We start from the raw sequence: 26610 nt of genomic DNA on the forward strand, positions 1-26610 counted from the left end.
AATTCTAGAAGCATTAATCTAAGCCACCTACAAGAGACAAGCTAATCTAGCAAGGAAAGGCAATAGACTTATCTATCTATGCCATCATCTATCTCATACAATTCATCTATCAATTAAACAATCAAGAACATATATCTATGGACTTGAAAATAAATCAATTCCAACAAGAAACAAATAAGTATGTGGTTTAGGGAAACTCAAGTCAATCTAACTCGAGTTATATATCCCGTGGTTCGATGTTGGTTTATACCTTTCTTGTCTTGGTTTCAAGCTCTTCAAGGCTATCAAACTCTGCTCTCAAATCTGGTCAATCCATTTAACATAACCTTGTGTCAAAATCTGCTCAAACTTCAACCCAACTTCAAGGCAAAAAAAGCTACAAACCTTGTTCTTTCTTCTACCGGTTTCGAAGTCGGGATTCTCGATTTGACGTCTCTTGATTTTAAACTGAAATCACAGCATATTTATCAAGGAAACATCAGATTTAATCATGTCAATGGCAGCTCAAGTATACGAGATCAAAACAGTTTCAAATCCGAAACCGACGGAGTAACGGTACAAAACCGGTAACCGAAACTAACTTCTATCAACTCTAACATTCATATCAGCTTCAAATACATCTTATAACAGCTCAAGATCATCATATATCAGCATAATCAAAGGTTATACTCTCGAAATAAATGCTGAAAAATTCATAAGAAACCGATACGACATCCGTTCCTCAACCCGACTTCAATATAACACAACATAGAAGTTCAACAACATCAATTCATAATCACATCTGATCTCTGCCATTTTCGAATTCTTAAACCATGATGAAAGATAAAAAAAACTTACATCAAATCGAAGGCCTCGTTGCAAGGATTCCAAAACACTTTCCGGAATCAAAATCGGATAAGCGGAACTCAAGATATTGCGACTTGAAGATGAAGAATGAACTTGATTTCCTTTCCCTTCCTCTCTCGGTTTCTCTTCTGATTTTTTTGATGACATAAGTTTAATTACACGTGAATACCTTTCAGAATAACAAGTGTCCCACTCAAAATAATAATTTTGCACTTTGGGCCCTCAAGTATTTCTTAATTGCAAATCGGTCCTCGGCAAATATTTTTAACTCAATTTCAATCCTAAATAATTTAAGAATATTAGAATTTACTTCAAAACTCCAAAATTCTCAAATTAAATATACTCGAATTAAAATTAAATAATTTTCGGATTAAATCAAATAATCCCGGGCCTTACAGAGAGGGTTTGGAGCCATCAACAAATCCCATGAGGACGTAACCGATGAGAAGAGAGCGGAATTGGAGGTGCCATTCCGGATAGTTGGAAGAGGTTAGTTTGAGGGGAATTTGGGCAGTAGAATTGATGGAGATCAAGGGTGACGGAAACAGAATTGATTTTATAAGGAGGTCGCCATAGAAATATAGATTGTATATTGTTGGGATTGATTTGAAGATGGTAGTAAACAGAAACAGAATAAATATTTGTTGAGGCTCGTGTTGATCACGATATCTTTAAGAAGTTTTTGCTCCACTCTTGGTGCTAAAGGAATTTGGCAAACTTCTCCCAAGATACAATAACAACAAACTTGTGATAATAGCACAATAAATCACAAGTTCAATAACCAGAAATGATATGAACTCTCTTTTTCAGAAAATAGAAGAATATGAATTTAGATGAATATGAATGAATGAAAAATAAACTTTAATCTGTTATTTAAATTTGTTTTCATGTAGGGACTCCTCGTTTGACCATGTGGTATGATTTTTTTAAATAAAAAAACTGATTATAACCAACCAAAAAGTCAAAAACAATCACAAAATCTCGAAAGAGAAAGCAACTCTTGGTGAAAAGTTGTTTCAGGCGTACAAAGCAGAACTACAGGTGCAGGGGCGCAATATATCGCCCCCTTGCACCACTCCAGGCGCCTAGGAAAACTCCAAGCCAAAAGCACCGGTGCAAGGGCACAATTTTCAGCGCCCCTGCACTTAATTTTTTTTTGGAGCTTCTCATCTCTTTTTTCTTTTCCGAGCTTTTCATTTCTTAATCGCTGAATTTCAATTCATTAAGCACAATCCAAATTTCCAACAATCCCCCACATGAATGAAATTAATGCATGAATGCACATGATGTCAAAGAGAGTTCACACGAAATTTGAGTGCATCAGGAGAGGTAGCTTGTGGCTTTGAACCTTTCGTAGTAGAATACTATCGGATTTACTAGGCCACGAAGTGAACGTGATGTCTTGAACTTCTTGACAGTTTGTGTAAACCCAGACAATAGTACCTACACAATGACTTTTCTTCATTTCTATTGGTTTTTCGGTTGTGTCCGTTTTGGCCATGGAACACATCTTGGCTTCATAAGTGTTTCATTGAGGCGACCCGTCCTTACACTTACATAGGTGGTCTCCTGTGAAGTGTATCCTACTGTACTCCGCCTTTTCCAGGAAAGGAACCATTAAAAGTTCAAACTTAACCTCACTACATGCGTAGGCTACAACAATTTTTAGTCCTAGGAATGAGTCGGAAAAAATTCCAGAGTGTTACTCAAGTTCTCATAATTTAGTTGTCCCATTGAACCAAGATTTGGGATCTCCAATCAACAAGGTTGGGTTACCAGTATGAGAGCTTTATTTTGTAGATTTTAAGCACATTCCTCTTGAAAAGTTGTAAACTTGATCTCTACTCAATGCTTTTGTAAGCGGATCCGCTAAGTTATCTTTTTATTTGATGTAATCAATTGTGATAACTCCATTTGAGATTAATTTTCATACAGTATTGTGTCTTTGACGAATATGTTGAGACTTACCATTATACATAGCACTATTGTAGCACCTAAAATCCAATCTACTAAATCGCATGCATTTAATTTAATAAATATTAGGATTTTTATTTTTAAGCTTATTTGATTTAAATTCTTTATTTGAATTATGTGTTAATAAAATATTACTTATTTATTCAAATGATTTTATTGTGCAATTTAATTGTTTTAAAGATTTTAAAGGTTTAAGGTTTTTGCCTATTTAAAAGATTTTTGATTTTTAATTGTTTAGTTTATTCGTTCAAATTATTTTAACTGTTTAGCTTATTTGTTTAAATGATTTTTAGTTGTCCAACTTATTTATTTATTTATTTTAAATAGCCTGGTTTAGCGGTTAGTTATTTTAAATTATTTTAAATGTCTAGCTTATTTATTTTAAATGCTTTTAATTGTCCAAATCATTTTAAAGGTTTTTATTTCTGCTTGTGTATTTATTTAAATTGTTTTTTTTTTTTACGTTAGCCTAGTTTATTTAAATTATTTTTAATCACTCTGCTTGTTATTTAAATATTTTACTCATTGCCGTGACATCAGAATATTTAAAGTGTTTAATTCTTGGATTTTCAAATATGGCCTAACGCTATTAAAATACTACGTATTATATTTTATTTAGCATTTTTCCTACCCGCTTAAACTTATGTGCTGATCCGGCCCGAAGGTAATTCCCCAACCCAGTTAACGGCCCATTAAGAGTTTCACTACCCAAGTTCTCGGCCCATTTTTGGAACTCCTTCGCCCAATCTCGGCCCATTTTTATTCCTCATTCTTCAAGCATCGGCCGATAGGCCCTTTCTTTCATTCCTCTCCATTTTCCCTCAAGCGATTGGACCTCTTCTCCTCCTACAACCTTCGACCACCGCTAGAAGCCCTCATTTCCGGTGAAGCATCACTCCAGGCAAGCTATTCGAGCTTTTATCTCCCCTCTCTCGGTTCGATTTACAAACTGTCGAGCCTCATCTCTGATTCTTCCAAGCCAAGACAAGATTATGGGTTTTTTTGGCCACCAAGTAGATTATTATGTTGTGTGCTTGTTTTCCTTGCTTGCATTTTGAATTTCTGTATTTTAGGGAGCTTGCTCGATTTTTTTTTCTGATTTTTTGCCGGTTGTCCGTGTAATTTTGTGAATTTCGCTGGCAATCATCGAGTTCTCTATTACCTTTGGATTAGCCATTCGGATATCTGATTCCCTTTGGTGTTTTTCTTGCTTGCACTTCAAATTTTTGGATTTATAGAAGCTTGCCCGATTTTTTGGTTATTTGTTCGGTTATCCGAGTTTCTGTTTTCTCTTGGGAAAAGCCGATCGAGAGTTTTCAGATTCCAGTTGGATTGTTGTTCATGCTATTGATCAATATATAATGTTTTCTGGTCTTGAATGGGCATTTACTTGATAAGTCTCGGTAATTTTTGCTTCAGCCCTGTTTCGTGTGTCTTGCATTGTGTTTGAGTGTGCGTTGCTTCGAGTCTTGCTTGTTGTTTGGATGGTGAATTAGGGGCTACCATGGGTGAGAACGTAGCTCACATGGTAGTGCCTAGGTCGTGTGAAATGGATAGAAATGGTGGAGGCGAAGGTCTGTCAGTTTGGTAGTTGAAGGGGATCGGGTTTCAGGGGCAGGGGCTGGGGCTAACTCGAGCTGGGGTATTGGCTCAGAAACAGAGAACTGTTGCTCGGGCTGGGTGTCTGGCTTGTGAATGGAGTCGGTCTTAAGGGTTGTGCGGGACTAGGAAGTGGTCTAGGTCTTAAGTTAAGGCTTGGGAACATGGGTGTCCCATGGTTAAGCTTTGGAGAAGGGAGATGAACTTTCGAGCAGAATTTGCCAAGTATTGGGGGCTGTCTGGTTTTGGTCATGCAAAACAGTGTTATACTCATTTTTTGGTTTAGGGCACGGGTTTGGGAATAGCCTAGGATGTTAGGGAAACGTTGTTTCATCCGGGAACCAATTCGGTTAAGGTTTGGTTGAGTTCTAGGCTATCGAATGTTAAGGTCCGGATTTTTGATGTTAAGTGTTGCTGCCCGGAAACTAAATTGCCATAAATTATTGGATAAGAGTTGTACCTCGGGGATGACTACCTGGTTAAGTATAGAGTGCATGGAAACCGTGTCTTCAAGCGATAGTCATTTGGGTTAAGAATCAAGTAAGGTATAAGTCTTGCAAGTGGATTGCTCGGGATATGTCCTAAGTGCCAAAAAGTAAAGTTTAGATTCTTAGCTATGGTTTGCCACCTAAATCACCATCCTTGTCAACCATCTTTCATCATTTACTTGTGAATCGAGCAATCGAGTAAATATTTTCAAAGAAAGTCATTTCCATAAATGCATGCTATATCTTTGAGTCGAGTCAAGTAAGAATGAAAGAAAATACTTTTTACGAACGAAGTGAGATGATTGTGACTACATTTATTCACGTGTATGTGTGGGGCTGGGAGACGTTTTGGCCTCCCTTACCAAATCATTATGAGTTTCCTTACCTTAGCATGTGTTCGTGTGGGGCTGAGAGATATATCTTGGCCTCCCTTAACAAATACAGGGCAAGATTGGGTTGGGTTTTATCCTGGCTTCCTTGCGGCATAGTGCACTGCAGCCATGATCATGATCAAAATCACAGAGTTACAATTCAAGAATCTAAGTTCACAGTTACAGTTACAGTTTCAATTTAAGTTACAGATCAGTTCTAATTTGACTCAACTTAGTTTATATTCAGTTTAAGTCTAAGAAAAGTTCCCAAGTTTAAATGTGTGAGTTCATTGCATGCATTACATCTCAATCACATTTATCATTCAACTTTTCGGAGCAAGTTTCAAGGTATATTAAGTACTAGTATTTTAATTATTAAGCATGTACTTTTAAACCCTCGTTATTTTCCCCATATTCTTGTTGGGCCCCTAGGCTCACTACATCTACTTGGTGCAGGTATAAGTTATTATGGAGATCGAGGGGCAAGACTAACGAGTGGACGGCGATGCGGGCACAGCACATCCCTTTACCTAAGTCAGTCTTCCGCAAAATTTTATTTTATCATTTTTATGGTCTTTCATATTGTTGATGAGACAATTGTTTATGTAAGAAATGTTAGAATTATTGGTGGACATGTAAATATTAAACTATATGATTTATGGACGGTTGAAATGTAGAATCTCTTTCTCAGGTTTTTCGTTCACTTTGTTGGTCTAGTTTATTTAGTATTGTCAGTTTTTTCTTTTATTTTATTATGTTTGTTGTCTGGGACAGGCGGGTTTGAATATAAATAAAGAGGTCATGCCGAAATTTTCAGAAAAATCCGCATTTTATTTAATATAATTTAAAATAGAGGTAGGTTCGTTTCAGTTGGTATTAGAGCATGGTTCTTGTTTGGGTTGTGCCTACTGCCGGTTGCAGGAAACTCGAGAAATCTCGCCTCAAAGTCTGTAAGTTTTAAAGAAGTTTTATATGTTAGTCATGCTTGAATTGATACTTTAAATGTTTTGATGTCATCCTTTTTGAAAATATTTTTAAAACTAGCTGTTTAATTTGTTTAAATGCGTAGTTTAGTGTTTATTTTTGTTTTAAAAAAAATTCTTTTAGTAGTTTAAAGTGTACTATTTGACTGTTTATTTCTATAAAATGCGATTTCAAGTTAAACGGAGTTGGTGTACCAATATTCCTTCCAGTTTTGGGCAGTACGTGGATGTTGTTTGAGTTATTAGGTGGTGCTAACAATTTTGATGAGATTGTAGGAGTTTGTCGGAAAATATTGAACTTGCGTATTATGAGATTTTAGTCGTTGTGTCCTTGTTGTAATTTATTCTCTTATGGATGGATATGATAAAACTAAGTGAATAGTTTGCTTAGAAATTGATAGATGCATATTTTGTCAGCTAAGTTTATGAATCGAAGACGTGCAAATACTTGGGATATGTACTCTGTTTATATGATTATGGATAATTTGAGTTTCTTTTGCTATTTGGGCAGTTATGATTTTGGAATTAGGGAGTCAGTTACTATGAGCCTTTCGATTATGCGAATTATTATTCCGATCGTTATTTCCTTTTTCCTTCTTTTGTGCTCAAATCCGTTGCAACATATTCTTTTGAGTACCCAAAATTTCTTTGCACTTCATTTGAGCAGATTCGTATGACATTAATCAGAGTTGAATTCTGCCACTTTGGAATTAGTTGAACTTCTTAGAAAACTATTGTTTATATTTTTCATTTCTTGAATTTTTTCTTCGGTTATAGAGCTACATGTTGATGTGAGTAAGATTCACCTTGTCTTTATTTTTAGTGATCTACTTATGTTGTGGCTGACATCTTATTTTACTTTGAGACCGTTGTTTTTCCCTGATTATTGACTTGCGTGGACTTCTCTCGACTGAAGTCACACCGATTGCTCTTAATTGTGCGCTGCTTGTTTGAGCATGATTTCAGTACTCATGGATGAGTGATCACGAGAATTGCTATCTTGTTGGCTCATATTCATTATTCATGGAGCCTCTATTATTATTCATTCACCCCTAGAATTGAATTATGAGTGAGTTGTTTTCACTTATCTAAATTTTCATTTTCAGCTCGTTTGTTTGTAATGCTTGCATTATTTCATCTCATATTAAGCAGTATTACTTGTAGTCTGTTTCCTTTCATGATCCATCATAATGAGAATTTTGGTGGATCATAATTTCAATTATTATTTCGAATTCTTGTGTAGAGATTTGGCTCGTAGCCGAATAGTAAGAGTTTAGACTATTGGAATTTAGTATTAGTACTAGATCAAATCCTAAGTTATTGTTGTGATCCGAGGAGTGGCGACTATTAGTTATAACTAGTTCTAGCGAGAAGATTGCTAGTTAGTGAATTAGCTGATTGAGTTGTCCTATTTTAAATAGGATCGTTAAGAGTAAACAGATGATTTCGGTAAGCTAAATGGGTGATCAGTTGCGAGATAGAAAATAGAGCTGCCCTTCGAATACTTTTGGGTACTATATACCAGCGTTCTAAGATTTTGTGAATGTCAACCGGTAAGGCTTTTGCACCAACTATGGGTACAGAAGGATGAATAGAATATTTAGAAAGATTTCCGAATAAGCTGAAGATTTATTTACCGGTAAAATGCTAAGGTACTTGGGGAACAATGAGAAAGCATTTACAATCGAATTACAAACTCTGCGAGGTGTCCAATTGTATATTAAGTTCTTTGAAGTATGAATTCAGGTTGTGCCATATAATAGTTTGGGGATTTTTGTATTTTTCAGACTTGCGGTTAAGTTGAACTAGGGATTTGAGATATGTCATCAGACGATATGTAAGAATTGTTTGGTACTTAGAGACGATCTAATCCAATAAGTAGATAATAGTACGTGGTATAATTTGACTTGAGGTATAAATAGAAATTTCTTAGTAGTTGCGTTTGGGATAGAAAAGTGGATAAATCTGTTGGGAAATTTTAATTAAGAATTGAACTTCCGGTAGAATCAAAGATGCCAAAGATGAACGTATAAATTGGTGAATGGATATTTGGGATCTGTTTAGTCACCTATTTGGGTTCTATATGTTATCGGTTAATACCATAGGAATGAACAACAATGGATTTTAAGATTTTATTTTTCTTATCAAGGGTTGAATTAAATTTATTTATAGAATTAGGTCGATCAATTCTAAGTTGAGAAGAATCATTCGTCCCACTTGAAGGTTAGCTGAGCTAGAGCCGTTTAAGAAAATTTTAAGCATCCTTAGAAGCATTGCGAGTTATAGTAACTAATAAGGGGATTGAGCATAGTCCAAAAGCACTAAGAGTAGTGTTGCTAATAAGTGGTGCAGAGTTATTAGTGATGCATGATGGGTTCCATGTGTCGTTGTTGTGAAGTATGAGTCAGATTCATATTTTATTTCGAGGTCTAACGAGGTAGAATAGCACAGTCCCTTAGCTATCCTATTTAGAGAAGTTTAGTGTTTAGTTGCTAAGTATTTTGAGAACTTGTGAATTTCTTAAGAGCTCGAGTTGTAGGTTATATGAGTTAAGTTTAATTGGTAAATAGACAATAAGTGTAGCTTCGTGGATAGGAAAGTTTTTAATTTATGATAAAGATCGACATAAATTCTTTTATGGGTATACAGGAACTTTAATGCTTGAAATTGGGATCTCGGATTTAAAGTTATCAAACTAAGGGAGATATCAGATATTTTAGGAGTTTAGGTGGCGAATTAAAAAAAAAAAACTCTTACAGTCACATAGAAACAGTGACTAAAAAATTTCTTTAGGGCTTCAATCATTTGGGGGTATATATGAATTTACAAATTTATTTTGCGGTGGGAGTTAGTTAGGCCCTTGGTGATATAGATATCTGTAAGCATCATAGTGCGCAGAGTAAGTTAATTAGCGTCAACTCATGTGGGTGCGAAGTTTGAAAACTTAGTGTTGATCGGGTCTAAGGTGTTCGAACCTAGTTAGTAAATCCTGAATTTCGAGGACGAAATTCCATTTAAAGGGGGAAGGAATTGTAGCACCTAAAATCCAATCTACTAAATCGCATGCATTTGATTTAATAAATATTAGGATTTTTATTTTTAAGTTTATTTGATTTAAATTCTTTATTTGAATTATGTGTTAATAAAATATTACTTATTTATTCAAATGATTTTATTGTGCAATTTAATTGTTTAAAGATTTTAAAGGTTTAAGGTTTTTGCCTATTTAAAAGATTTTTGATTTTTAATTGTTTAGTTTATTCGTTCAAATTATTTTAACTGTTTAGCTTATTTGTTTAAATGATTTTTAGTTGTCCAACTTATTTATTTATTTTAAATAGCCTGGTTTAGCGGTTAGTTATTTTAAATTATTTTAAATGTCTAGCTTATTTATTTTAAATGCTTTTAATTGTCCAAATCATTTTAAAGGTTTTTATTTCTGCTTGTGTATTTATTTAAATTGTTTTTTTTACGTTAGCATAGTTTGTTTAAATTATTTTTAATCTCTCTGCTTGTTATTTAAATATTTTACTCATTGCCGTAACATCAGAATATTTAAAGTGTTTAATTCTTGGATTTTCAAATAAGCCTAACGCTATTAAAATACTACGTATTATAATTTATTTAACATTTTTCCTACCCGCTTAAACTTATGTGCTGACCCGGCCCGAAGGTAATTCCTCAACCCAGTTAACGGCCCATTAAGAGTTTCACTACCCAAGTTCTTGGCCCATTTTTGGAACTCCCTCGCCCAATCTCGGCCCATTTTTATTCCTCCTTCTTCAAGCATCGGCCGATAGGCCCTTTCTTTCATCCCCCTCCATTTTTCCCTCAAGCGATCGGCCCTCTTCTCCTCCTAAAACCTTCGACAGCCGCTAGAAGCCCTCATTTCCGGTGAATCATCACTCCAGGCAGGCTATTCGAGCTTTATGTCCCCTCTCTCGGTTCGATTTTCAAACTGTCGAGCCTCATCTCTGATTCTTCCAAGCCAAGGCAAGATTATGGGTTTCTTTGGCCACCAAGTAGATTATTATGTTGTGTGCTTGTTTTCCTTACTTGCATTTTGAATTTTTGTATTTTAGGGAGCTTGCTCGATTTTTTTTTTCTGATTTTTTGCCAGTTGTCCGTGTAATTTTGTCAATTTCGCTGGCAATCATCGAGTTCTCTATTACCTTTGGATTAGCCGTTCGGATATCTGATTCCCTTTGGTGTTTTTCTTGCTTGCACTTCAAATTTTTGGATTTATAGAAGCTTGCCCGATTTTTTGGTTATTTGTATGGTTATCCGAGTTTCTGTTTTCTCTTGGGAATAGCCGATCGAGAGTTTTCAGATTCCAGTTGGATTGTTGTTCATGCTATTGATCAATATATAATGTTTTCTGGTCTTGAATGGGCATTTACTTGATAAGTCTCGGTCATTTTTGCTTCAGCCCTGTTTCGTGTGTCTTGCATTGTGTTTGAGTGTGCGTTGCTTCGAGTTTTGCTTATTGTTTGGATGGTGAATTAGGGGCTACCATGGGTGAGAACGTAGCTCACATGGTAGTGCCTAGGTCGTGTGAAATGGATAGAAAGGGTGGAGGCGAAGGGCTGTCAGTTTGGTAGTTGAATGGGATCGGGTTTCAGGGGCAGGTGCTGGGGCTAACTCGAGCTGGGGTATTAGCTCAAAAACAGGGAACTGTTGCTCGGGCTGGGTGGCTGGCTTGTTAATGGAGTCGGTCTTAAGGGTTGTGCGGGACTAGGAAGTGGTCTAGGTCTTAAGTTAAGGCTTGGGAACATGGGTGTCCCATGGTTAAGCTTTGGAGAAGGGAGATGAACTTTCGAGCAGAATTTGCCAAGTATTGGGGGCTGTCTGGTTTTGGTTATGCAAAACAGTGTTATACTCGTGTTTTGGTTTAGGGCACGGGTTTGGGAATAGCCTAGGATGTTAGGGAAACGTTGTTTCATCTGGGAACCAATTCGGTTAAGGTTTGGTTGAGTTCTAGGCTATCGAATGTTAAGGTCCGGATTTTTGATGTTAAGTGTTGCTGCCCGGAAACTAAATTGCCAGAAATTATTGGATAAGAGTTGTACCTCGGGGATGACTATCTGGTTAAGTATAGAGTGCATGGAAACCGTGTCTTCAAGCGATAGTCGTTTGGGTTAAGAATCAAGTAAGGTATAAGTCTTGCAAGTGGATTGCTCGGGATACGTCCTAAGTGCCAAAAAGTAAAGTTTAGATTCTTAGCTATGGTTTGCCACCTAAATCACCATCTTTGTCAACCATCTTTCATCATTTACTTGTGAATCGAGCAATCGAGTAAATATTTTCAAAGAAAGTCATTTCCATAAATGCATGTTATATCTTTGAGTCGAGCCAAGTAAGAATGAAAGAAAATACTTTTTACGAACAAAGTGAGATGATTGTGACTACATTTATTCACGTGTATGTGTGGGGCTGGGAGACGTTTTGGCCTCACTTACCAAATCATTATGAGTTTCCTTACCTTAGCATGTGTTCGTGTGGGGCTGAGAGATATATCTTGGCCTCCCTTACCAAATACTGGGCAAGATTGGGTTGGGTTTTATCCTGACTTCCTTGCGGCATAGCGGCATAGTGCACTGTAGTCATGATCATGATCGAAATCACAATGTCACAATTAAAGGATCTAAGTTCAGAGTTACTGTTTCAATTTCAGTTACAGATCAGTTCTAATTTGACTCGACTTAGTTTATATTCAGTTTCAGTCATGTATGAGATTAAGTAAATTTTAAGAAAAGTTCCCAAGTTTAAATGCGTGAGTTCATTGCATGCATTACATCTCATTCACATTTATGATTCAACTTTTCGGAGCAAGTTTCAAGGTATATTAAGTACTAGTATTTTAAGTATTAAGCATGTACTTTTAAACCCTCGTTATTTTCCCCATATTCTTGTTGGGCCCCTAGGCTCATCACATCTACTTGGTGCAGGTATAAGTTATTATGGAGATCGAGGGGCAAGACTATCAAGTGGACGACGATGCGGGCACGACACATCCCTCCGACCTATGCCAGTCTTCCGCAAAATTTTATTTTATCATTTTTATGGTCTTTCATATTGTTGATGGGACAATTGTTTACGTAAGAAATGTTAGAATTATTGGTGGACATGTAAATATTAAACTATATGATTTATGGACGGTTGAAATGTCGAATCTCTTTCTCAGGTTTTTCGTTCACTTTTTTGGTCTAGTTTATTTAGTATTGTCAGTTGTTTCTTTTATTTTATTATGTTTGTTGTCTGGGACAGGCGGGTTTGAATATAAATAAATAGGTCATGCCGAAATTTTCAGAAAAATCCGCATTTTATTTAATATAATTTAAAGTAGAGGTAGGGTCGTTTCAACTATGTGCCCTTGCAATTGCCGATTGACTGTCGCAATGTATCATAATTGCAGGCACTGGCTTTGACCAATAAGGAATATCCTCCAAAAACTTCCTAAGTCATTTAGCTTCTTTTGCGGCTTTATCAAGTGCTATGAATTCAGATTCCATTTTTGATCTAGCGATGCAAGTTTGTTTGGATGACCTCCAAGAGACTGCGCCACCATCAATGCTAAAAACATAGCAACTTGTGGACTTAGAGTCTTTGGTATCTAAAATCCAATTTGCATCGCTGTATCCTTCAAGCACCGCAGTATATCTTGTGTAATGCAATCCATGCTTCAGAGTGTGTCTTAGATATCTAAGCACCCTTGTCAAAGACTTCCAATGAACCTCATTTGGATTACTTGTGAATCGACTCAGCTTGTTCACTGCACAAGCAATGTCAGGTCGAGTACTACAATTTGTTATGTACATGAGGCTTCTGATGATTTTGGAGTATTCCAATTGAGAAACCAGTTATCCATGATTCTTATTCAAGTGGACGCTCATACCAAGAGAGATCTTTACAGGGGAGCAATCATATTCATTAAACTTTTTTAAGACAGTATCAACATAATGAGACTGAGATAGGACTATCGCCTCATGAGTCCTAGAGATTTAATCCCTAGTATTACATTAGAAATGCCCAAATCCTTCATATCAAAATGTTTCGTCAACATTTTCTTTGTTGCTTTTATCACATCTTGATTACTCCCCATTATAAGCATGTCATCAACATATAGACATACTATGATATAAGAGTCTCTTGTGCCTTTAATGTAGACACATTTGTCACACTCGTTTATTTTAAATCCATTTGATAGTATCGTGTTGTCAAATTTTTCATGCCATTGTTTAGGCGCTTGCTTCAGCCCATATATGGATTTAACGAGTCGACACACCTTTTTTTCTTGACCCGGAACAACAAATCCTTCGGGTTGATCCATATAGATCTCTTCTTCCAGCTCACCATTCAAGAATTCGGTCTTTACATACATCTGGTGTATCTCAAGGTTATGCAATGATGCGATTCCAATGAGTACACAAATAGAGGTTATTCTTGAGACTGGTGAATGGGTGTCGAAAAAATCAAAGCCTTGTTTTTGTCTATATCCTTTAGCCACCAATCTAGCCTTGTATTTTTTGACTGTTCCATTGACTTTGTACTTTCATTTCAAGACCCATTTGCAACCTAATGTCTTGGTACCTGGTGGAAGATCCACCAATTTCCAAGTGTGATTTTGCATAATGAAATCCATTTTTGTATTAATGGCTTCTTTCCAGTATGGAGCTTCAGGGCTAGACAACGCTTCTTGTTCATTATTTGGTTCATTTTACAACATGTAAGTAAAAAAATCTGGACCAAAATACTTCATGGTTCGAGCTCCTTTACTTCGTCGGGGTTCATCCTTATGTGCAGAACCTTTATTCACCATTTCTCTAGTTCTTTTACTAGAACTAGAATCATTTTTTTCAGAATCGTCTATCAGTTGACTAGGCAATTCTTCTTGAGTAATGATTTTATTTTCAAATTAAATGATACTTCTACTGTTATTCGGTTCATATCCTTGGGACGAACCTTCATTTGGCATTTTTTCTGTTCTTTGAATATCCGATTTTTGTTCTCTCTTGTTGCAGGGAAATATGCTTTCAAATAAAACTTCATTTCTGAACTCAATAGTCATCCTTTTTGCGAGACCTCGGTTCTAAACAACTAATCTCGGATTAAACAACAAATAAGCATATAAGATCCAAGACTAAAAGTAAAAGAATTTTTTTTTTAAAAGGGGGTGTGCTCGGTCTGCTAAAAACTACAGACCGAGCGCCTCTAAAATCTCAGCCCTACTGTTATGCTCAATAGGGGTTGCGCTCGGTCTGCTAAAAACAGCAGATCGAGCGCGGCCAAGACAGCAAACTCGTTGTCTTGCTCGGAAGGGGGGGGAGGGGGCGCTCGGTCTGCTATAAAATGCAGACCGTTCGCACCCTGCACCAGAACAACAAAACAGAAAACAACTCGCCAACTCAGACCAAAAGCCATTCAATACATCCAAAACATGATCATGCATTACAATCCCCGATTCTCCAAATAATACATGAAGTTCAAGAGTTGATCAACTACGCAGAAGGATAGAACATGCAACCATAAAGCTCACATAATCGATACAACATAAACAACGAAGTTCGGGATCTAAACATGTTCTAACATAAACTAAATAGACATGCTGACACGACTTCTAAATCGAGTCCCACTACTAGCTCTCCATGTTGATGCTAACCAGGTATTCGCTGACTTGATCCTGCCCCTCCTGTTGCCAAATACACATACAAAACAAAGCAACAGCCGGAAACTCCGGTGAGAAAGATATTTCCAGTAAAAGCAACATAACAAGCAATACATGTAATAGAGTAACAACATGATTTCAAGACAACAACATAATCAATATCAACGTAATGAAATGCATGTCTTTAAATCGGGATATCAATTCTGATAAACAAGGGGTTGCTGCTATGCTTTTGGGATCCCGAGGATGAGATCACGTAACGACTCACCGACTCTCCCAATCAAGGTGGTGCCACGTATCCCACTCCCCTAGACTTTGGTGCGACTATAAGGAGTATGCAGACACTAGGTGAACCTATACACCCAGGCCACTCACAGTATAGCCCCCAAAACGTCTAAACAAAAAGGGGCTGTTCTGCCCGCTGAAATCAAAGGTTTGGCTCAAGATTAATGCATAAGAAAACATAACCATAAAGCCATATACAAAAGCTAATCAACACAAAATACAAGTTCCACATGCTAGAACAAGTATTGATGCAAGTATGTGATTTTAAGGGAAACTCGAGAACCAACTGTCCCGAGTATGCTATCCCGCTAACGATGAATGCTTTTACCTTTCAATGAAATATCTCCAACTCTGGATAAGCTACAATAAAAAGGTTATATCAAAACTATACAACATAACCACAACAACGGCTCAAGTAATCTCTTTACCGTTCTTCGTCCAATCTCTTAGACGATCCAATGTTGTCAACACCGGGATCAACAACTCAAAACGAATCTGCACGGAGACAAAAGATGATCAACAACGACGATCAAACTCAATAGCCAAGTTTAAACAACTCGAAACGGTTCGAAATATCTAAAACTCAAATCGGCGGCATAACGGCTATAACTGAACAAACCGGAAACGCAGACAGCAGTTCAACAACGATACTAACTCATAACAATGATAATACAACAAAAATATTGCAAACCCATCAAATCTCAAACTCCAAATTTTCGAATAAACTTCCAAAAATCATAACAATTCCGAACGACGCTCTTTTTCAAAACCAACAGACAATAAACGATCAGAACTCTGCCAAGAACAACATACTCGAACATCAATCGATTCTAACAAAATCCAAAAAATAGAATGTATCTGATCGTAGAAAAACTTACGATATAACGAAGCTCTCGCTGCAGTGATCGCTAATCTGCCCTCAGAAATAAATTCCAACGGACGGATCGAGCTCGGACTGAAATCCCAAAGCTTGAAAAGCTCAAAAGGCGTTACAATGGAGGAGGAGGCGGCCAAGGGAGGAGATGGAGTGAATGAGAGGAAAAAACAAGTCAAGATAATATATAAAACTTTATATTTGCGTTTTAGTCCCTGAAATTTCCAAAAATTGCAAAATAGACCGTGATCAAAATCATGTCGGCTCTTAAGCTCTGAAACTCTGATTATCTAAAATAAGCTCAATTAAGATAAAATCGGGGCATTACACTTTTTGTTATTCCAGAAATTTCAGAGTTGTGCACTATAAATCTATAAACACTACTATTATGTGCATATCCAATGAATATGCAGTCGACCGTCTTTGGTCCTATTTTTACGTGCTTTGGATTTGGTATTTCAACCTTTACCAAGCACCCCAACACTTTGAGGTACTTATAGGAAGGTTTGTGATCTTTCTATAACTCATACGGTGTTTTATCATGTTTTTTGTGTTGTAGCTTATTCAGAATATGATTAGCTAAAAGGAGCTTCCCCCCGCAAGTTTTGGGGTAAGCCCGAACTTATTAACAATGCGTTCATCATTTCCTTCAAAGTTAGATTTTTCTTTTTGGTAACTCCGTTTGAATGAGGTGAGTATCGTGCGGTCCTTTGATGAATAATGCCGGATGAGGAACAAAAGTCATCAAAAAGTGTTCCGTACTCCCCACCTCTATCACTGCGCACATTCTTTATTTGTTTTTCAAGTTGATTTTCAAATTCAATTTTATAAGTTTTGAACGCATCGAGTGCTTCATCTTTACTTCTTAAAAGATATACATAACAGTATCTTGTGCAATCATCTATAAATGTCACAAAATACTTTTTGCCTCCTCTTGTTTGTACGAATTTTAAATCGCATAAGTCTGTGTGAATTAATTGTAAAGGAGCTGTACATATTTCGAATAAATGAAATGGCGCCTTAGTCATTTTTGCTTCAACACATATCTCACATTTATGTGTTGGATTAATTTTGTACTTCGGCAATAATTTAAAATTCATTAAACGTCGCAATGTATTATAATTTACGTGTCCTAAACGAACATGCCATAAATTAGAACACTCAACCAAGTAAATAAAATTATCAACTTTATTGTCATCAATCTTGCGGTGAACCGCAATTACACTTAACTTGGAGAGGCTCTCATCGAGATACCCGTTTCCAACAAAATGACCATTCTTGGTCAGTACAAATTTATTTGATTCAAAAACCATCCTAAATCCATGTTTCACTAGTGATGACCCCGAAAACAGATTTTTCCTTATTTCAGGAACGTGTAGCACTTCCGCAAGAGTCACCTCCATTCCTGACGTCATCTTCAAGACGAATTTTCCAACCCCCACAATGTCCGATGTGACAGAGTTTCCCATGAAAAATTTTCTCCCAGAAGTTGGAGTGTATGTGGAAAACATCTCCTTATTGGAGCATATGTGGCAGGTAGCACCCGTATCAACCCACCACTCATTGGGGTTGTCCACCATATTTCTTTCAAACACAACTGAGGTTAAATCCAAATCTGATATATCAAATGGTACTGACCTTTCTTGAGCCACAATGGCTTGTTGTTTGTCTTTCTTTGGAAGTCTACAATCTTTTGCTTTATGATTTGGTTTTCCGCAATTGTAGCAATTTCCTTGAAAATTCTTCTTCTGGTTTGATTGATATTTTTCTTTTACAACCACGAACTTTCTCTTCTTCCCTCTATTATTACTAGTCTCCATGATATTCACTTTTACTGCTAACTTGTTGTTGCTTTTCTCGGTGTTTCGATTGTCTTCTTTGATCCTTAGTCTCATAATTAGATCTTCCAAACCCATCTCCTTTCGCTTGTGCTTTAAGTAGTTCTTGAAATCCTTCCACAACGGAGGGAGTTTTTCGAACAAAGCAGCAACTTGAAAGGACTCACTTAGACTCATCCATTCTGCATGAATCTCGTGCAGTAGTACTTGTAGTTCTTGCACTTGACTCACAACAGATTTGGAGTCTATCATCTTGTAATACAGAAACCTTCCCGCAATGAACTTTTTCAGACCAACATCTTCCGCCTTGTATTTTTTTTCAAGTGTTTCCCAAAGTTCCTTTGTTGTTTTGACTTGAAAATACACATTGTACAATGCATTGTCCAGTCCATTGAGTATGTAGTTTTTGCAAAGGAAGTCGCTTTGGTTCCATACATCAAATGTAAGGCCCGAGATTATTTGATTTAATCCAAATTTATTTAATTTTAATCCGAGTATATTTAATTTGGGAATATTTAGAGTTTTGATTTAAATTCTAATATTCTTAAATTATTTAGGATTGAAATTGAATTAAAAAGAGGGTTGAGGACTGAATTGCAAATTATGAACTTTCAGGGGTTAAATTGCAATTTTACCTGAAGTGTCAGCATGTATACATGTATTCCACATGAATGTTCAGATGTTTGAGCAGAAGTGCCGAGACCTTCTTCATTTTCTTTTGAATTGCGATTTTCAAATCATCGTAACTTTTGATTCGATTGTCCGATTTTGATTTCGAAAATAGTTCTGGAATCCTTGCGACGAGGACTTCGATTTGGTGTAGGTTTCTATTTATTTCGGCATGCTTTGAAGATTGATATATGCTGGAGATCAGAATCCGTTTATGTATGCATGTTCTTGAGATTATGTATTGTATCGTAGCAAAACCGAATCGAAGAAAGAGCATCGTATGAGTTTAATATGTTTTCCAGCAAATGTTTCGAAAGTTATGCATCTGATGTTGCTGAGTTTTGATGTTATTTATCTGGTATATCATGTATATGAAGTTGTATGAATGATAGAATGGTTTCGATGTTTTGTCGGTTATCGATTTTTAATCGCTACGTCGTCGGTTTATGATTTGAGGCTGTTTCGGTGTCTTATGATTGACCTGAGGATCTCATAATGTCATAACTGATGTTTCTTGGTTATAATCATTATATTTCAGATTAGTAAGAGCTTGATCAACTCGTGAAGTCCGCCTTCGAACCGAAGAAGATTTGCTTGAGGTTTGAAGTTGTTCTTTGAGAATGGAATAATGAAAGTGAGCAGAATTGTATGTGAAGTTGAATAGTTTATGATATATGAGTTGTTGTTATGTTTCAGATTTGAAGCTTCAAGAACCGAGACAAAATAATAAGGTATAAGACGACATCACAAGTCAGGGATTTGTAACTCGAGAATGAAGTTCTTGAGTTGTCCCGCAAAAATCACATACTTATTTATCGTTTTATGATTGATGTTGTCGATCCATCATAGGTAAGTGATCTATAATTGATATGAGATGATATGTTATATTAATTGATTCTTTCCAAGGTTTGATGAACCTTATTTTCGAGTCAGACGACTACGATAGAAGGATATCCATGTCAAGATCGGATACGAATCTTGATGGCAATGACGTTATATGAATCAATTATATATATATATATTTATTTATTTATGCGTGGATTACTCTATTCTCGAGATGATATGTTAGAGTTGATATAATTTACGTTAACGCATATATATGTTGATTATACTGAGATTGTATTCTCACCGGAGTTTATCCGGCTTTTGTCTTTTTTTGTATGTGTGCATGACAAGAGATGGGGCAGGAGTTGGCCAGAGTCGACGTGGGTAGCTTGAGAGAGAGATTAGCTGTGGAGACGTCAGGTTATGAATAGAGTTTGCTGTCATGACTTTGTATCAAACTTAGTTGGTTGGAAAACATGTTAGTTAAACATGTGTATGTATCAACTTTTGAAGCACTAAGATAGCATTACATGTGTAGATTGAGGTTTGTTGATATAAACTTTGTTTGTATGTATTTTGAGTTGGATGTAAGGGTTATACATCATGAAACCTTCCTTGACAGCAAAATAAATCATGTTGGGAATTTTTTTGGCCGTTTGAGCGTACCTGGGCTGGCCCGAGCGCACCCGCGCCCTGGCATAACAAAAGTTCTGCCAGGTTGAGCGCGGGGGCGCCGGTGCGCGCCCGGGGGCGTTGGCATAGGGCGCACCCGCGCCCATATTAAAAAAAAAAATTCTTTTCTTACTTATTTACTTCTTGGTTTGTAATTAATATTGATTGCCCATTAAGAAGAAAGATTAGCACCCGAGGTCCCCACAACAGGTGGTATCAGAGCTGACGTTGATCTTGGACATAGATTGAACTATAGTGAGTGAGCGGGGTAGATTGAGTCTTCTATCTGATTGTTTACTTATTCTTGAAGCATGTTTATTATCTAAACTGAATTACAGCTTTAAGAATTGCATGATATCTGCTTATATGATTTGGATGAAAGCATGTCTTGACTGAGACTGAATCAGAACTCAATCTCTTGAGAAGGCATTATTGTGCTAATTAGAGGAGGACTGAAACAGATTTATTATATATGAGATTGAATTATGTACTAATCTGTTTGATAATCAGATATGCCTCGAAGACCAGTGACTAGACAGACAGGCCCAAATCCGTTTCCAGAACAGGCAGTGATGGAACCGACAGTACCACAAGCAGCTGAAGCACCGAGAGTAGAACCGATAGTGACACCAACAACAGAAATGCCTAGAACTGAACAGGGAAGTACATCAAGAGATATGGGGGATATGACTGCTACTCCGATGGAAACTCTGTTGAAACACTTTCAGTCCTTTAAACCGCCAACACTGAAAGAAACTGAGAACTCTGTGGAATGTGAGAGTTGGCTCGAGGATATTGAAGAATTGTTTGAATCCCTTGATTATGCAGAAGATCGTCGAGTCAAACTTGTTATACACCAACTACACGAAGTTGCAAAAGGTTGGTGGATAGCAACACGAAGAGCACTAGAGCATCGAGGTACGGTTATTACATGGGCTATTTTTAAAACTGCTTTTTATCAACGATTCTTCCCAGTATCTTATAGGAAGGAGAAAGGAGCGTAATTTGCTAGCTTGCAGCAAGGGCAACTAAATATTGAACAATATGTTGCTAAATTCACGAGATTTTTTAAAATTTGCTCCCCATATAGCAGACAGTGATGAAGCTCAAGCTGACCAATTCATTAACGGGTTGAATCTAGATGTTTTTACTCTCGTGAATGCGGGACGACCGAACAACTTTGCCGATGCTCTTGATCATGCAAAGGGGGCTGAAGCTGGGTTGTTGAGGCAACGATGAGCACTGTTTGTGCCAGCACCAGCTATACATGTACCAATTGTTGATCAGCCACAGATTCCACCACCACCTCGATTTGAAGGAGGAGGTTCTAGCAGTGGTAAGAAGAATTTTTTTAAAGGGAAAGCAAAACAGTTTAAGCGGTCTGGAGGTAGTTCTTCAAGCTCGAGTGGATCTAAACCGTTCAAAGCTGGACAGAAGTCTAGTGGTTCTGAGGTGTACTGTACGAAGTGTGGAGGTCGTCATGCCAGCGACCAGTGTCGAGGAGTGTTTGGCAGTTGTCATATCTGTAATCAAACCGGACACTTTGCGAGGGTCTGCCCACAGTGGGGTGTTGGAGGTTCACAAGGTGCGGGATCATCGAGACCAGTGGCTCAATCTGCATCTTCTGTTCATTCGTTCCAACCACAGACTCAGCAGCAAGGTAGAGGAGGAGGAAGTCAGACTGTGAGTCAACCTTCGAGACAACAAGCTTGAGTGTTTGCTTTGACTGAAGAGCAAGCACAAGCTGCACCTGATGATGTGATTGCAGGTAACTGATCTATTTATGGTTATCCTTCTTATGTGTTATTTGATACTGGTGCTTCACACATATTTATTTTTGAGCAATTTGTTGCATTACATGAATTGCCTGTTGAACCCTTAGCTACTGTAGTGTCTATTTCATCACCTTTGGGAAGAGGTATTATATCAGTGAAGTCTGTAAGAAATTGTACATTGCAGTTTGAGGGTCATGAGATTGAAATGGATTGTGTTGTGCTTGGCTTGTCTGATTTAGATTGTATAATCGGTATCGATATGCTAACCAAGTACAGAGCTACAGTTGATTTCTTTCAGAAGATTGTGAAGTTTAGACCAGAGATGGATGACGAGTGGAAGTTCTATGGTAAGGGTTCACGAGCCAGAATTCCTTTGATATATGTTCTTTCTATGACTGATTTATTGCAGAAAGGGGCAGAAGGATTTCTGATTTATACAGTTGATGTATTGAAACTTAGCCTGAAATTGGCTGATTTTCCAGTGGTTAGTGAGTTCACTGATGTTTTTCCTGACGAGATTTCGGGATTGCCTACGTTTTGATAGGTAGACTTCAGCATAGAATTGATGCCAGGTACACAACCGATTTCGAAAGCACCTTACCGTATGGAACCAGTTTAATTGAAAGAACTGAAAGAGCAACTTGAAGATCTTTCAGCCAAAGGATATATCAGACCGAGTGTTTCTGCTTGGGGCGCTCTGGTTTTGTTTGTCAGAAATAAAGACGGATCGATGAGATTATGTATTGACTACCGGCAATTGAATAAAGCAATGGTAAAGAATCGATATCCTTTACATCGTATAGATGATTTATTTGATCAATTTCAGGGTTCGTCAGTATACTCGAAGATTGATTTACGATCTGGCTATCATCAACTGAGAGTAAGAGATGAAGATATCCCTAAGACTGCATTTAGAACCAGGTATGGCCATTATGAGTTTATAGTCATGTCTTTTGGTCTAAAGAATGCACCAGCAGTATTTATGGGATTGTTGAATAGAGTATTTCAGAAGTATCTAGATGACTTTGTAATTATCTTTATCGATGATATTTTGATATACTCTAAGAATTTGTGTGAACATGCTGACCATCTCAGAACTGTATTGAGAATTCTACGAGAAGAGAAACTTTAAGTCAAGTTATCCAAATGTGAGTTTTGGTTGCAAAAAGTCTTTTTTCTTGGCCATATTATTTCAGGAGATGGTATTTCAGTGGATCCATGCAAAGTTGAAGCTGTAATCAGTTGGCAGAGACCGACATCTGTGCCAGAAATTCAAAGTTTTATGGGCTTAGCAGGCTATTACCGTCGATTTATCAGAGACTTCTCGTCTATTGCAAAGCCTATTACACAGCTTACACAGAAAAATGCACCGTTTATTTGGTCTGAAGCTTGTGAAGTTAGTTTTCTTGAGCTGAAGAAAAGATTGACTACAGCACCAGTCTTGACAATCCCTTCAGGTACTGGTGATTTTATTGTATATTGTGATGCTTCTCATCAAGGTTTGAGTTGTATTTTGATGCAGAAAGGACATGTTGTTGCTTATGCTTCACGACAAATGAAACCACATGAAGTCAGATATACAATTCATGATCTCGAATTGGCAGCTATCGTCTTTGCATTGAAGATCTGGCAAAATTATCTGTATGGTGAGAAGTTTGAAATATTTTCTGATCATAAGAGTTTGATGTATCTGTTTTCACAATCTGAGCTGAACATGAAACAAAGAAGATGACTTGACTTACTGAAAGACTTCGATTGTGAAATAAAATATTATCCAGGAAAGTAAAATGCAGCAGCAGATGCTCTAAGTAGGAAGATATGTGCTTTATCCTTATCTACTATAGGTGTATCTCATTTGATTGAAGATTGCTGTATTTCTGGATTAATATTTGAGATAGATAGAAGACCAATGAGAATTTGTGCTATCCGTTCTGAGCCTGAATTGTTGATTTGAATTAAAGAAGAACAGAAATCAGATTTAAGTGTTCAGAAGTCGATTGAAATGATCAGAACAGGGCATCTGAAACGACTCCGACTACTAATAAATAAATAAATAAAGAAAATGCGGAAAATTTTAAAAATTTTGGCATGACCTATTTGTTTGAATAATAAAACCACCTGTCTCAAACAACAATTTAAATAAACCTCATCCCGAGGTGAACAACAAACTCAAGCATGCAAAACAATATCTAATTTGACGCCAACCGAAGGAACAAAGTATTTAACGTTTACATGCCAACAATAAATTGCAGGGAATATCACATCCTGCTATGAAAAGGGGAAACAACAATCATCGTAGTATAATTATTACATAAACATAAATTCGGAAAGAAAAGAGCTGCAACGGTCAGGGTGTGCCTCCGAACACCTATGGGCCCTGGAAATCCTGCCCCGCAGCCTCATCCAAAAGCTCACCTGCACCAAGCATAGTATTGAACCTAAAAGCCCAGCAAGATTTAAATAATACAGCAAGCGTTCAAATGCATAATACTAAAAATAGTGCTCAATAGACTAACGAATCTCGCGCGAAAGGAATAAAGACAAGACATGCCCGAAGTAAGAACAATGGCAACATGCGATGGAAACACATTCAAGAAACATTTATCCTTTACTTTACTATTGAATTTGGATCATCGACTGTGACTATGATTTTGATCGATCGATGGCTATAGTATACAATGCCGGCAAGGAAGTCAAGATTTCTCCGGACCCCTCATTGCCCTTTAATTGGTAGGGAAATCGAGATTGCTCCCGACCTCGTACTACACGTCCATTTGGTAGGGAAATCGAGATTGCTCCCGACCTCGTACTACACGTCTATTTGGTAGGAAAACCGAGATGTCTCTCGACCTCGTACTACACGTAATTTGGCAAGTGAATCAGGGCATCCCCCGACCCAACATTGCACGTACAAGTCACAACCAACTCACTTCATTCTTTAACTTTTTCTTTCATTCAACAATTTCTCTACTCAACATTTAATCCTTTGCAAACATTTCTTTTGAAACTAGACTTCAGGACTAGAATATTAAATAGATTTGAAATTACACACGCGAATAAATGACATTGAATAATGTAAACGAAGTAAACTCAAAAGATTGCGCATCATAAATCTTTATGGATGATTGGAGTGTAGGGGGGGCACCCTTGATTTAAGGTCTTACTCTATTTTACTTAAGTTTACGCTCACAAGGGCCCAACTCGAGCGGTCGGCCTACAAAATCCATAACTCATCGTATATTAATCCAAAAGACTTTCCGTTTGAACCAGCATCTCAAACACACCTTAAAACACTCTAATAACTAGTATTTACATTTTTACAATGGTCCAAACCAACCCATAAACTTTGATACCCGGACAGCCCGTAAAGAAGGGAAAAATCTGCTCACGTCACTCCAATTTAAAACGTACATAACTCAGTCGATTTATATCCGAAATAGGCCCAATTTACACCGACACGATCTTTACATCCTATACTTTTAAGTAAATCAGAGTTAGCCCCTGCCCAGGCCTCTAACACCGAACCCACCAGAACTATTTCCCAAGACTTGACGCAATGGTAAAAATTCTGTTTTTGGACCTCTTGACACTATGGACTCCCGAGCTCATCCCTCAACCTATTGCCCCTCAATAACCCATAGAAACAACTTTTGAACATGCCTAGACACCCAACTAGGACCCTTGGACAAATCCCTAGCCCATCAATACATTACCTACCCCTTTTTGCCCCTTCACTATCCCAATATCTTCAAAACTCCTCCAAGTGACCACCCAACTTACTAGTTCCATGACCAGCCCCATGACCCTCCTAAAACACATCCAAATACACATGAGCAACCTCAAAAACACCCCATGAAAGCCCCTCATCTCCATTCATCCATTCATTCAAAAATTTTGACTCAAATGCCACAAATTCATTATTTTCCACAACATTTCAAAGCCCATGTATAAATTAACTTGGCCAACAACAAAAGAGGCTTAAATCCAATCACACACACACGAAAATGGATTGAATGCAATGGAGCACATTCTGAATTTTCAACTTACACATCCAAACATTCATATTTGCATGAAACTTAATCATTTAGGCTCCATAAGTAAGCTAGCATAGCAAAATGCATAAAAAGAAACAACTCCCACCTCATTCCTCGCAAAAACCGAAACCATACACCATATTACACCATGTAAATCTGAAAATTTCGAAATTCAAAGGGTGGAACCAAGAACACACTATAATCTATGCTTGGGTTTTAAAAAAAAAGAGAAAGATCATCTTGCCTATTCTAGCAACCAAGAAAAGAAGAGGAATCGGCCAAGCTTGGAGCAAGGCTCAACCAGCAGCTGCTGGAGCTTCCCAAGGTGTCTTCGAGGTGGTTGGACGGCGGCTGGACGGCAGCTGGACGGCAGGGGATAGGAGGTGGTCGGCCGATTGGGTTTCTTGAGGGGGAGAAGAGAATATCGTGAGAAGGGGGGAAAGAGATGAGAGAGGCGACTAGATAGGATTAGAATGCTAGGGTTTTAAGTTTGTGCGTGATATATTATGTGTATGTACGTATAGGTGTGAGTGGGTGAGAGTAGGACTAGTCAAAAGTGCCTTTTTGACTACAAAAAGTGCTAGTTTTGAATTTAAAATTTTAGCTTGTAAAATTCCCTCTAATTTAAATTTCTAAGTTTAGAACTCTAAATTTTAAATGTCAAGAATGAAATTTCACTTGTCCGAGTCCAAAAAGGCTAATTTGGAAAATT

The 26610-nt window shown here is 37.3% G+C and overlaps 1 long non-coding RNA gene across 1 annotated transcript; it reads right to left on the reverse strand.

Moving 5' to 3' along the window:
- Positions 1 to 23936: 23936 nt before the first annotated feature.
- LOC140876130 (uncharacterized) lies at positions 23937 to 26366 on the reverse strand. Its single transcript, XR_012148683.1, has 2 exons — positions 26143 to 26366; positions 23937 to 24279 (listed from the first exon to the last, which is right to left on the reverse strand). It is a non-coding gene; the product is annotated as an uncharacterized lncRNA (long non-coding RNA).
- Between the last annotated feature and the right edge of the window lie 244 nt (positions 26367 to 26610).

Source organism: Henckelia pumila, chromosome 1 (assembly GCF_033568475.1).
Source record: "Henckelia pumila isolate YLH828 chromosome 1, ASM3356847v2, whole genome shotgun sequence".
NCBI classification, from domain to species: domain Eukaryota; kingdom Viridiplantae; phylum Streptophyta; class Magnoliopsida; order Lamiales; family Gesneriaceae; genus Henckelia; species Henckelia pumila.